This window comes from Stegodyphus dumicola, chromosome 7, assembly GCF_044657685.1.
Source record: "Stegodyphus dumicola isolate Sdum_Otavi_A_Nest chromosome 7, ASM4465768v1".
NCBI classification, from domain to species: domain Eukaryota; kingdom Metazoa; phylum Arthropoda; class Arachnida; order Araneae; family Eresidae; genus Stegodyphus; species Stegodyphus dumicola.
Genome location: NC_140774.1, coordinates 40,852,030 through 40,862,382, shown reverse-complemented (window position 1 = coordinate 40,862,382; position 10,353 = coordinate 40,852,030).

The following is a 10,353-nucleotide window of genomic DNA, read 5'->3' as shown; positions in this document are numbered from 1 at the left end:
TATTGCTATGAAAAGCCTCGAAAAAATTATAGTTCAACAACTGGAAGCTTTTAGCATGATTTTGGCAGTAAAAAGCTAAATTTGTGGTTCGATGACCAATAATATTGTGCAATAAACCTTGTTTCCATTTTATATTTTTATGTATAATATTCATGGATTTTGGAATACACTGATGACTGAATACCCTCTCGTCACCACTGGATAATAGCCTGGACAGTTAATGGTAAAAATGCGTATGACAATTAAAAGTGTTATTCAGTTAATCTTAACAATGCTTTTCAGTTTCATTTAATTTTTAACAATGTATCTATGTAAATTTAATGCACTGCCTCACACCAGCGATTTCCTGGATTAAGCCAATGCGCAATGGGTTGTTTACCAGTGAATAAAAGCTCTGATGGGCATCGATGTTCTGCGATTTATTCGACCCACACTAACAGCCTATAGGCTACCCTACACTCAAAGTCATTCTGTATACCAACACTGACCGGAAACCTTGAAGGCCACCGGTATGCGTTTTGTTAACATTAATTTAAAATTCAACTGAAATTTATTGCGCTGCCGCTATGCAGTTATCTCCATGAACAATAGAGCTTCAGTCTACCGGCGCCTTTAACAAACATCATGTACTTATAATTTTTACTTTAATTACGTATCTAAATAATCTTAATGCACTTTTAAATATAAATTATTCATAATATATCCAGACGAAACAAATTTTATTAACTTCTGCATTTATTTAACTAATAAAACACGTCTGGGATAGCATACGCTATGCTCTAGAGCAGAATTGTTTGAACTTAAATCCTCCCGGTTCTCATACTTAACATTTTATTGCGTAACTTTTCTGCAATTTACACGTTCTTCGTACGGAGGAGGAAAAAAGCTCTTTTCGTGCGAATCTTAAGGTATTACAAATGTTCACAGAAGTATACAAAGCAAAAAGTAAATATTAAAAAGGGGAATGAAATGTGTGCATATAAAAACTTTTTAATTTGCAATCTTTTACATAAATGCTCTAAACTATGAATAAAGGATGATGTTAGCATAATATATTCCATCACATATGTCTAAAAGTAAAGTTTTAGAACAGTTAGCAAAGATGGATTTAAAAAAAAGTGCTTAAAAGGAAATTTAGCGAACTGAATGGTAATTTATCTTTATATACTATATTTTCGTGCTAATTCAACTTTAGTTCCTTAAAATTCTACTATGTCATAATATAATTCTTATGAAACCTTTCCATGAATTTTATATTTATTTACTTGCAACCATAAACATTATGGCAAAAACAGGTTCTATTTTATTGCTAAAAACGCATGTAATTTAAAATCCTTTTTTTTTTTTTACAAAATTTATCTCTTACACTTTTTACAAAACACTTTATAGAAGAAGGACTGGGACAAAAATAAGAAAAAATTCACCAACGTATAAAAATTATTTCTTCTAATCAGCATGCAGCTAACATCATCTTTTTATTTTTTTATAATATGAGATCGTGTTAAAGTAATTTGATGGCGTCAGATTGTAATCAGTTTAAAAATTTGCGTTCGGTTTAGAAATCAGATCTCATCATCCTTTAAAATCGTGAGGATGCTAACAACAGTGAATTAAACTTTTGTTTTAAAATTTCCTTATTGTTAATAACCACACAATAGGTCAAAAAAAAGAATAACTTTTGAAACATATTGAGAAATTTTGTTAACATAAATTAGGAATTCGGAAGAAACTGGTTTGGAAGATTATTTTTCAACTTACGTGATTATGAAGAGATTGTTGCTCTCTGATGTTTGATTTCTGAGGAGGAAAAAAAGTAAGTGGTCTGTGCTGCAGTGAATTATAATCTCAAATATGCATATGTCAACATTTTCCAGAAAACTGACTTTGTAAAAGAAGAACAAAAATTAATTTAATGATTTGACCTAACATACAAGCGGTAAAATTATATTAAAATACTGTGTAAAATAATCATTTTGCATCACAAAGACGATTGTTATGTTATAAGGTATTTCTCCCCGCCTTCTTAGCATGCCTTCGTAGTCAGCACTGATTCCAGAGGTTCGTAGTTCGATTCCAGTCGAACGCGTTGCTCATTTTTCACTTCTCCTGCTTCCAAAAAATACCTATGTCTCTACAGTAGCTCCCGAACCAAAAACGAGTGGTGGTTTATGATTCTCCACAGCCAAGATTTGGCGATTGAGTCCCCTTAAAACCCCATCGCCCTTTAAAAGGAAGAATATATAAGGTATTTTTCCCGCCTTCTTAGCATGCCTTCGTAGTGTAGTGTTCAGCACGCTGGGCGCGTATTCCAGAGGTCCTTCCAAAAAAATACCTAATGTCTGTACAATGTCATGCCGTTTACATATGGTCTTTTTTTAATGCATTACAGCTTACGTTTTGTGTATCGTAATGATTTTAAAATCATACCCGAAAGACTTGATGAACGTTTTGTCTTTCACATCAACAACAGCATAAAACAAAATGATAATTTATCTTAAAACTAACTGTTTCTTCTGTTATTATTTTTTCCAACCCTATTTTTACAGTAACTTAATGTTCCCAAACTTATAAAATGCAAAAGAATAGCTTGCCAATAAGCAATTCTTATTGCTTATAAGTTCCTAAATACTATAAATACGTACTTTAAATCAGAATTGAAAAGTGCATCAAGGAAAGAAATTAAATAAACTTCAATTAAAAGAATTTTTTACAATATTTACCTTATATTAAATCGTCCGAAAGAAATTTAAAGCAAAGCAATCTTAAATTACTTCTGTCACAATATTACACTACACACCAGGCTTTGAGAAACGTTTTGACCGAGTGACACGTCAAAGATTAAAACAAAATATGCGTCGCAAGTAAGAGGAACGTATTTTTAGATATAAATTGTCGTTACCAAGATAAATTAACTTTAATGTATAAATAAATAAATTTCAAACAGACAAACCTTTAATGAGACGAATGATGCTATTTTAGATCTTTCACCCTTTTTTTTTTTAAATTTCAGATGTTAAGTTTGTATTGGACATCCTTAAAGTTTCATCCTACCTTTTCTTATTTCCATTTTCTACTTTATCTGCTGTCGTGCAGGATGTATTTATTATAAAGTATTTTCTGTCTCCTTTCTGGATGCCTTCGTGGTGTAATGGTTGCACACTCGGCGTGTATTCGAGAAGTTCAGGTTCGACTCTCGGCTAGAGCATTGCTCGTTTTTCATGTCTTCTGCTTCAAAATAATGACTCTAGAGTAGCTCCCGAACTAAAAAATGCTGGATAATGATTCTTCACCACCAGGATTTCGCGACTGAGTTCCCTAATTCCCAGTCGCTCTCTAAAAAGTTATGTATATAAGGTATTTTTCCCTCTTTTCTACATGTATACCAAAGGTCCAGGTCCGAGTCTCTGCCATTGAGGCCATTGCTCATTTTTCATGTTTCCTGCTTCGATGAATATCCCAAGGGATTAGTTGAAGTCGTGCATGCAAAGACCTCTTATTGGCAGCATGCTTGCTAATGAAGGATTATTTGCGAAATTCTGTCTTCAGCTGAAATATTAAAGACTATAAAATAGTTTGTAAGCTGACAAGTTCAAAATTTACTCCAAATTCAAATTTACTTTACTTAAAGGTACCAAACGAATAAAAAGTGCACTACTCGCAGTCCGCGCAAAACTTTTCAGGCCATGAAACGAAACATAACAGTCTTTCCAGCCATTTTTGTTCACTTGACCTTTTTATCTCCAGTCATATATCAGCATTTCCAAGATTATAGTGATAGAAAAAATTATACTTTTAGTGAAACTTTTAAATGAGGCCTTTTTTTGCAATGTACTGAAGTTAAGACGTAGAAAAGGACCTAATTAACGTTTTTGATTGTTTTTGTTTTAACGGAAGGTGTAAAATGTTTGTTTTACAGTTTTCAAAAAGTTCAAAATTTTATAACAGACAAAGTTTTGAAAGTTGAAATTTTGAAAAGTATTATGATCAATAACTCGTCAGAAATCTGTGCGTCACGATATTAATTCCGAATAAACTAAACTCCGTTTAAAAGGTTCTTTACGTCTTATTCGGTATTGCAAGTAGTGAAATTTCGCAATTACAGTTTTCCTGTTATCGAAACACAAATAAAATAATTGATATGAAATGACTTTTAATGTGAAATATAAAAATGGAATTTCCCAAAATCATTTCGAACTGCATGTGACACACACATACATACACAAGCGCACTCAGACACAGTATAGATGAAGTCGGTTGGACACCTGAAATTCACCATTCGTCTTATTGGTTCACTTCTTCTGCACATACGTTTTCCCTCCGATAATCTATAGCCTGACGACTCAATAACATTTTGAATTTCTACAAAACTGCCAAAGAGCGTTGCACTACCACATATCGTTATAATTTTCCTGCTTTATTTAACTAACTACAGCATATCACAGCTAATTATTTTACTATTACATATTTTTAAATGCTTAGATTCATACGTAATTTTTTAAAAAATGTTGGAAATTCAAATTTAGAAGATCTTATTTTGCAAGCAGTTTTCCTGCCTACTTTAAAGGAACTAAATTTACAATATTTCCTGAAACCTTTTGGGACTTTACTGATAAATTATTGAGCAACATTGTTAGCTATAATGAAGGAAAAATTTATTAAAAATATTTTATAATTAAGAATATTTAAGAACAAAACTCAGAGAAAGTTAAAAGATGCAAGCATTATAATTAAAAACAGCTGTTAATTTTATTCACAAATATAAGAAAATTAGTGCTTCGAGCCAAAGATATTAAGAAATAATACAAATCAATAGTTATTTATTTAAAAACTATACTTTATATTTTAGAATGGTAAAATGTTATAAGTCCAGAAGCGTATAAAAGAAAGTTTGGATTCTAAGAAATAAAAGCAAGAACCTAACTAAAAGATCAGGAAATACTGAAAGACGTATGATATAACATTCAGGAAATTGCTCCTGAGAAAAGAAAGAATTGGTAGCGTAATCTTTTGAAGATAGTGAAGAGCAGCGGTGAAGAATATTGCCGAAGAAGGCGTATAAAGCAATGAATTGTTGATTCGTAGAGATGTGGTAATGGACTAAATCTCTGCGTACGAAAAATTTCCGTCAAATGAACCACGGTAAGAGAAGAATCTTATTGCTTTGGAAAGAACTCAGTTCCACGAAGGACGTTTCTTTAAGAAGGAGGTACGGATAGTTAAGTAATCCCTTAGATTAAGAAATAATTATAACCCATTAACTATATATCGAATTATGCAGTGACATATCGAATAAGTCGAATTATATAGCTAAATCTCTTTTGCTTTAGATTTTGAAATTTTATTGAGATATCTGAAGGGAAATATCGCATAAATTTACAAAATAAAAATAAGAATAAATAAGAATAAAATTAAGTTTAACTCAGTTTTGTTAATTATGAAATTGTACCTGGACATGCTACTCTCTAAATAAACAAGTGCTAATACGATTATATACATCCAGAGCATTTTACATATGATACTGAATTCAGAAATTCATTATCTTAGTTATAACGCTAATAAAATTATCTCAAGTCAAATTTGTCTGTTTATATCCATAATCATCCATCAATATGCTTCATTGTAGCCGTATTTGTAGATGATTAATGGTCAATTGTTCTAATTGGTTCATCTTAACAGAAATGACAAATGCAAACAAATTTTTAGGTAAACATGGTAAGCAAATTTTTAGGTAAATTTATTAGCATTTTTAGGTTTGACATCGAACAAGAAACCTGAAAAAATAATTGTGACTGAAAATGTTATATCGCAAACATTTTGAAGATATTTGAAATTACTGACTCTGATCTTATAAATAAACCAGAAAATTCGAGTAAACATATTGCTTTCCCATCTTAAAAACATAAAATCATTAATGTAAAATCATTAATGTATTTGCAAATTATCATTAATGTATTTAGGAATAGACAGAATGTCACATTTTGTTTTTTCTTGTTTATAAAATTTCAGGGTACAGTAACATTCTTAGAGGAAAAGATTGTAAGCGAAGAGAATACTTAAATGCATTTAAGGAACACACAATACAAATTTAGTATTACTTCATGGAATAGAAAGTTAAGTGCTATATCAGAAACAACATAATACACCATTCAAAACTGAAAATAATGTAGACGTTTATTTTATCAAATGAGATGACAACTTAATAGATTAGAAATACAATCAACAAGAAATCATTGCATTATTCACAATGGAACCTGAAACTTTGGCTCTGTGAATGCTAGTGTGAAATTAGCTAATACATCAGTTTCCTCAAAGAATTAAAACCTCTTTTAATTAAAACTGACTATTAAGCATTTACAAACTGCATAAAAATTCTAAATGAAACGAAATATTCCTCTGTAACAGATAAATGGGAATAGAAGCAGATCACTCAAGTTTGTTTGTTCTCAGAAGTAAACATTTTAATTAAGCTTTTAATACATACCATGAAATCAAAAGCGAAAGTTTAAAATTTAAATGCAAACCATTGACCTGAATCTAATCCTTTAGTGAAAGAAGAGAAATATTTAATGAATATATTTCTAAAAATATTTTTTTGTTATGGAGTGTACGAAATAGTGTCATTGTGGTGGGTTGCATGAAGTTAAAACTTAATTATTTTACTTGTGTCTGAATCTAATCCTTTAGTGAAAGAAGAGAAATAATTAATGAATATATTTCTAAAAATATTTTTTTGTTATGGAGTGTACGAAATAGTGTCCTTGTGGTGGGTTGCATGAAGTTAAAACTTAATTATTTTACTTGTGTCTGAATCTAATCCTTTAGTGAAAGAAGAGAAATAATTAATGAATATATTTCTAAAAATATTTTTTTGTTATGGAGTGTACGAAATAGTGTCCTTGTGGTGGGTTGCATGAAGTTAAAACTTAATTATTTTACTTGTGTCTGAATCTAATCCTTTAGTGAAAGAAGAGAAATAATTAATGAATATATTTCTAAAAATATTTTTTTGTTATGGAGTGTACGAAATAGTGTCCTTGTGGTGGGTTGCATGAAGTTAAAACTTAATTATTTTACTTGTGTCTGAATCTAATCCTTTAGTGAAAGAAGAGAAATAATTAATGAATATATTTCTAAAAATATTTTTTTGTTATGGAGTGTACGAAATAGTGTCCTTGTGGTGGGTTGCATGAAGTTAAAACTTAATTATTTTACTTGTGTCTGAATCTAATCCTTTAGTGAAAGAAGAGAAATAATTAATGAATATATTTCTAAAAATATTTTTTTGTTATGGAGTGTACGAAATAGTGTCCTTGTGGTGTCCTCGTGGTGGATTGCATGAAGTTAACTTAATTATTTTACTTGTGTCTGAATCTAATCCTTTAGTGAAAGAAGAGAAATAATTAATGAATATATTTCTAAAAATATTTTTTTGTTATGGAGTGTACGAAATAGTGTCCTCGTGGTGGATTGCAGGAAGTTAACTTAATTATTTTACTTGTGTCTGAATCTAATCCTTTAGTGAAAGAAGAGAAATAATTAATGAATATATTTCTAAAAATATTTTTTTGTTATGGAGTGTACGAAATAGTGTCCTCGTGGTGGATTGCATGAAGTTAACTTAATTATTTTACTTGTGTCTGAATCTAATCCTTTAGTGAAAGAAGAGAAATAATTAATGAATATATTTCTAAAAATATTTTTTTGTTACGGAGTGTACGAAATAGTGTCCTCGTGGTGGATTGCATGAAGTTAACTTAATTATTTTACTTGTGTCTGAATCTAATCCTTTAGTGAAAGAAGAGAAATAATTAATGAATATATTTCTAAAAATATTTTTTTGTTATGGAGTGTACGAAATAGTGTCCTCGTGGTGGATTGCATGAAGTTAACTTAATTATTTTACTTGTGTCTGAATCTAATCCTTTAGTGAAAGAAGAGAAATAATTAATGAATATATTTCTAAAAATATTTTTTTGTTACGGAGTGTACGAAATAGTGTCCTCGTGGTGGACTGCATGAAGTTAACTTAATTATTTTACTTGTGTCTGAATCTAATCCTGTAGTGAAAGAAGAGAAATAATTAATGAATATATTTCTAAAAATATTTTTTTGTTACGGAGTGTACGAAATAGTGTCCTCGTGGTGGATTGCATGAAGTTAACTTAATTATTTTACTTGTGTCTGAATCTAATCCTTTAGTGAAAGAAGAGAAATAATTAATGAATATATTTCTAAAAATATTTTTTTGTTATGGAGTGTACGAAATAGTGTCCTCGTGGTGGATTGCAGGAAGTTAACTTAATTATTTTACTTGTGTCTGAATCTAATCCTTTAGTGAAAGAAGAGAAATAATTAATGAATATATTTCTAAAAATATTTTTTTGTTATGGAGTGTACGAAATAGTGTCCTCGTGGTGGATTGCATGAAGTTAACTTAATTATTTTACTTGTGTCTGAATCTAATCCTTTAGTGAAAGAAGAGAAATAATTAATGAATATATTTCTAAAAATATTTTTTTGTTATGGAGTGTACGAAATAGTGTCCTCGTGGTGGATTGCAGGAAGTTAACTTAATTATTTTACTTGTGTCTGAATCTAATCCTTTAGTGAAAGAAGAGAAATAATTAATGAATATATTTCTAAAAATATTTTTTTGTTATGGAGTGTACGAAATAGTGTCCTCGTGGTGGATTGCATGAAGTTAACTTAATTATTTTACTTGTGTCTGAATCTAATCCTTTAGTGAAAGAAGAGAAATAATTAATGAATATATTTCTAAAAATATTTTTTTGTTACGGAGTGTACGAAATAGTGTCCTCGTGGTGGATTGCATGAAGTTAACTTAATTATTTTACTTGTGTCTGATTTTTTCTCTTAAATAACAGCAATATACTTCATCATTGTCTGTTGTCTATTAATCATCCTATTCTTACTAGGTTTCAATCCAAATAAAATAAAGATATTTTGCTCAAATGAGCAATCATTTGGAAGGAAACTCAATATTTATAAAATGACTATAAAGAGTACATTTTATAAACACCGAAATCAAGACTTATTAATGTATTTTCTTATTTTCACATAATATACTAAATATAAGATATTACAACAAATTTCCCTTAATTCAAATGAAATTTCCCTTTACAGTAAACAAATTATTAAATTCCGTTTCAGACTGCTTAAAAAAGAAGAATATGTCGAAATGAAAAATGAGATTGAGGAATCACCATTTCCATATGAATTACTAATAAAAATTAAAATTCATGCGAAATTCAATCTTAGATTTAAATTCGTTTCCTAAGAAAACTGAATAAATTTTCAATGAAGACGTCTTTTTTCTTCAGAGTTACAAAATTGCTCAAATTCGAAATTTCAAAATTTTACTTGAGTTAATTTTTTTGTTATTTTCACTGGCAGAATGAACTGTTCAGTCCTCAAAGATCTTCAGTTTTAATTCGTACCTTATCATTATATCTGTCAGAGTGATTGAACTTTTTTGTTTAAAACAAGTACTCCTGTGATTAAAGAATAAATTAACAAATCATCCGTAGCTGAATTAGTTTGTCCCCTTAAGCAATCTTATAATTTTAGATCCTCTAATATTATCCAAAAGATCTCTTCAGCTGGGAAGTTCTATTTTCTTGAAGTGTTTGTTCTACAGTCAATGAAATCTATCAACTTTTATTTTCAGTCCAAAAAGTATTTTTACAAAGCTTTAAAACTACTCTTTTAAAAATTTCGAAATGTTACATGTAATACTTGCCTATGATTAATGCTTCATTTTTATATTATTTACGTATTTTTATTTTTCCTGTTTTAAAATATATACTTCCAGTGTAAAGTATGCTTTCTTCTTGAAGATGAGCACAGTTTTGTTTATCTGACTCAAAATTCAGAAAGTTTCTATTAGAGCAAAATCAGATTTGCCAAAATATGAAATTCAAACGAGTACATTTCTCCATATAAGTGATAAAGTATTTGACGAAGCAAAGTAGTCGTCTAAGTTTCCTGTTAAATCTGCGACTGAAACTATGCAATTTCTCAGTAACTTTAATTGATTCCCGTAAGAAGTATGCAAAGAAAGGTGAACTGATTGCATGTGGATAAATGTCAACTTAATGTTTTATATACTTAGCTGATCTAGTAGTATTCGACTGGTAAGACAGCTGAGTACGTAAAATTAAACCCGTTTCCAATTTTCCGAAGATAAATGTTTTAGATTCGGAAACAGAATACGTTGACTATATAATATTTCATGCTATTTCTCATATCTCAGATAAACATGATAATTTCTGTTACAATTTTCTTTGAGAAATAATTTAAACTAAAGCCACAACAAGTGGTCTAGAATTATTT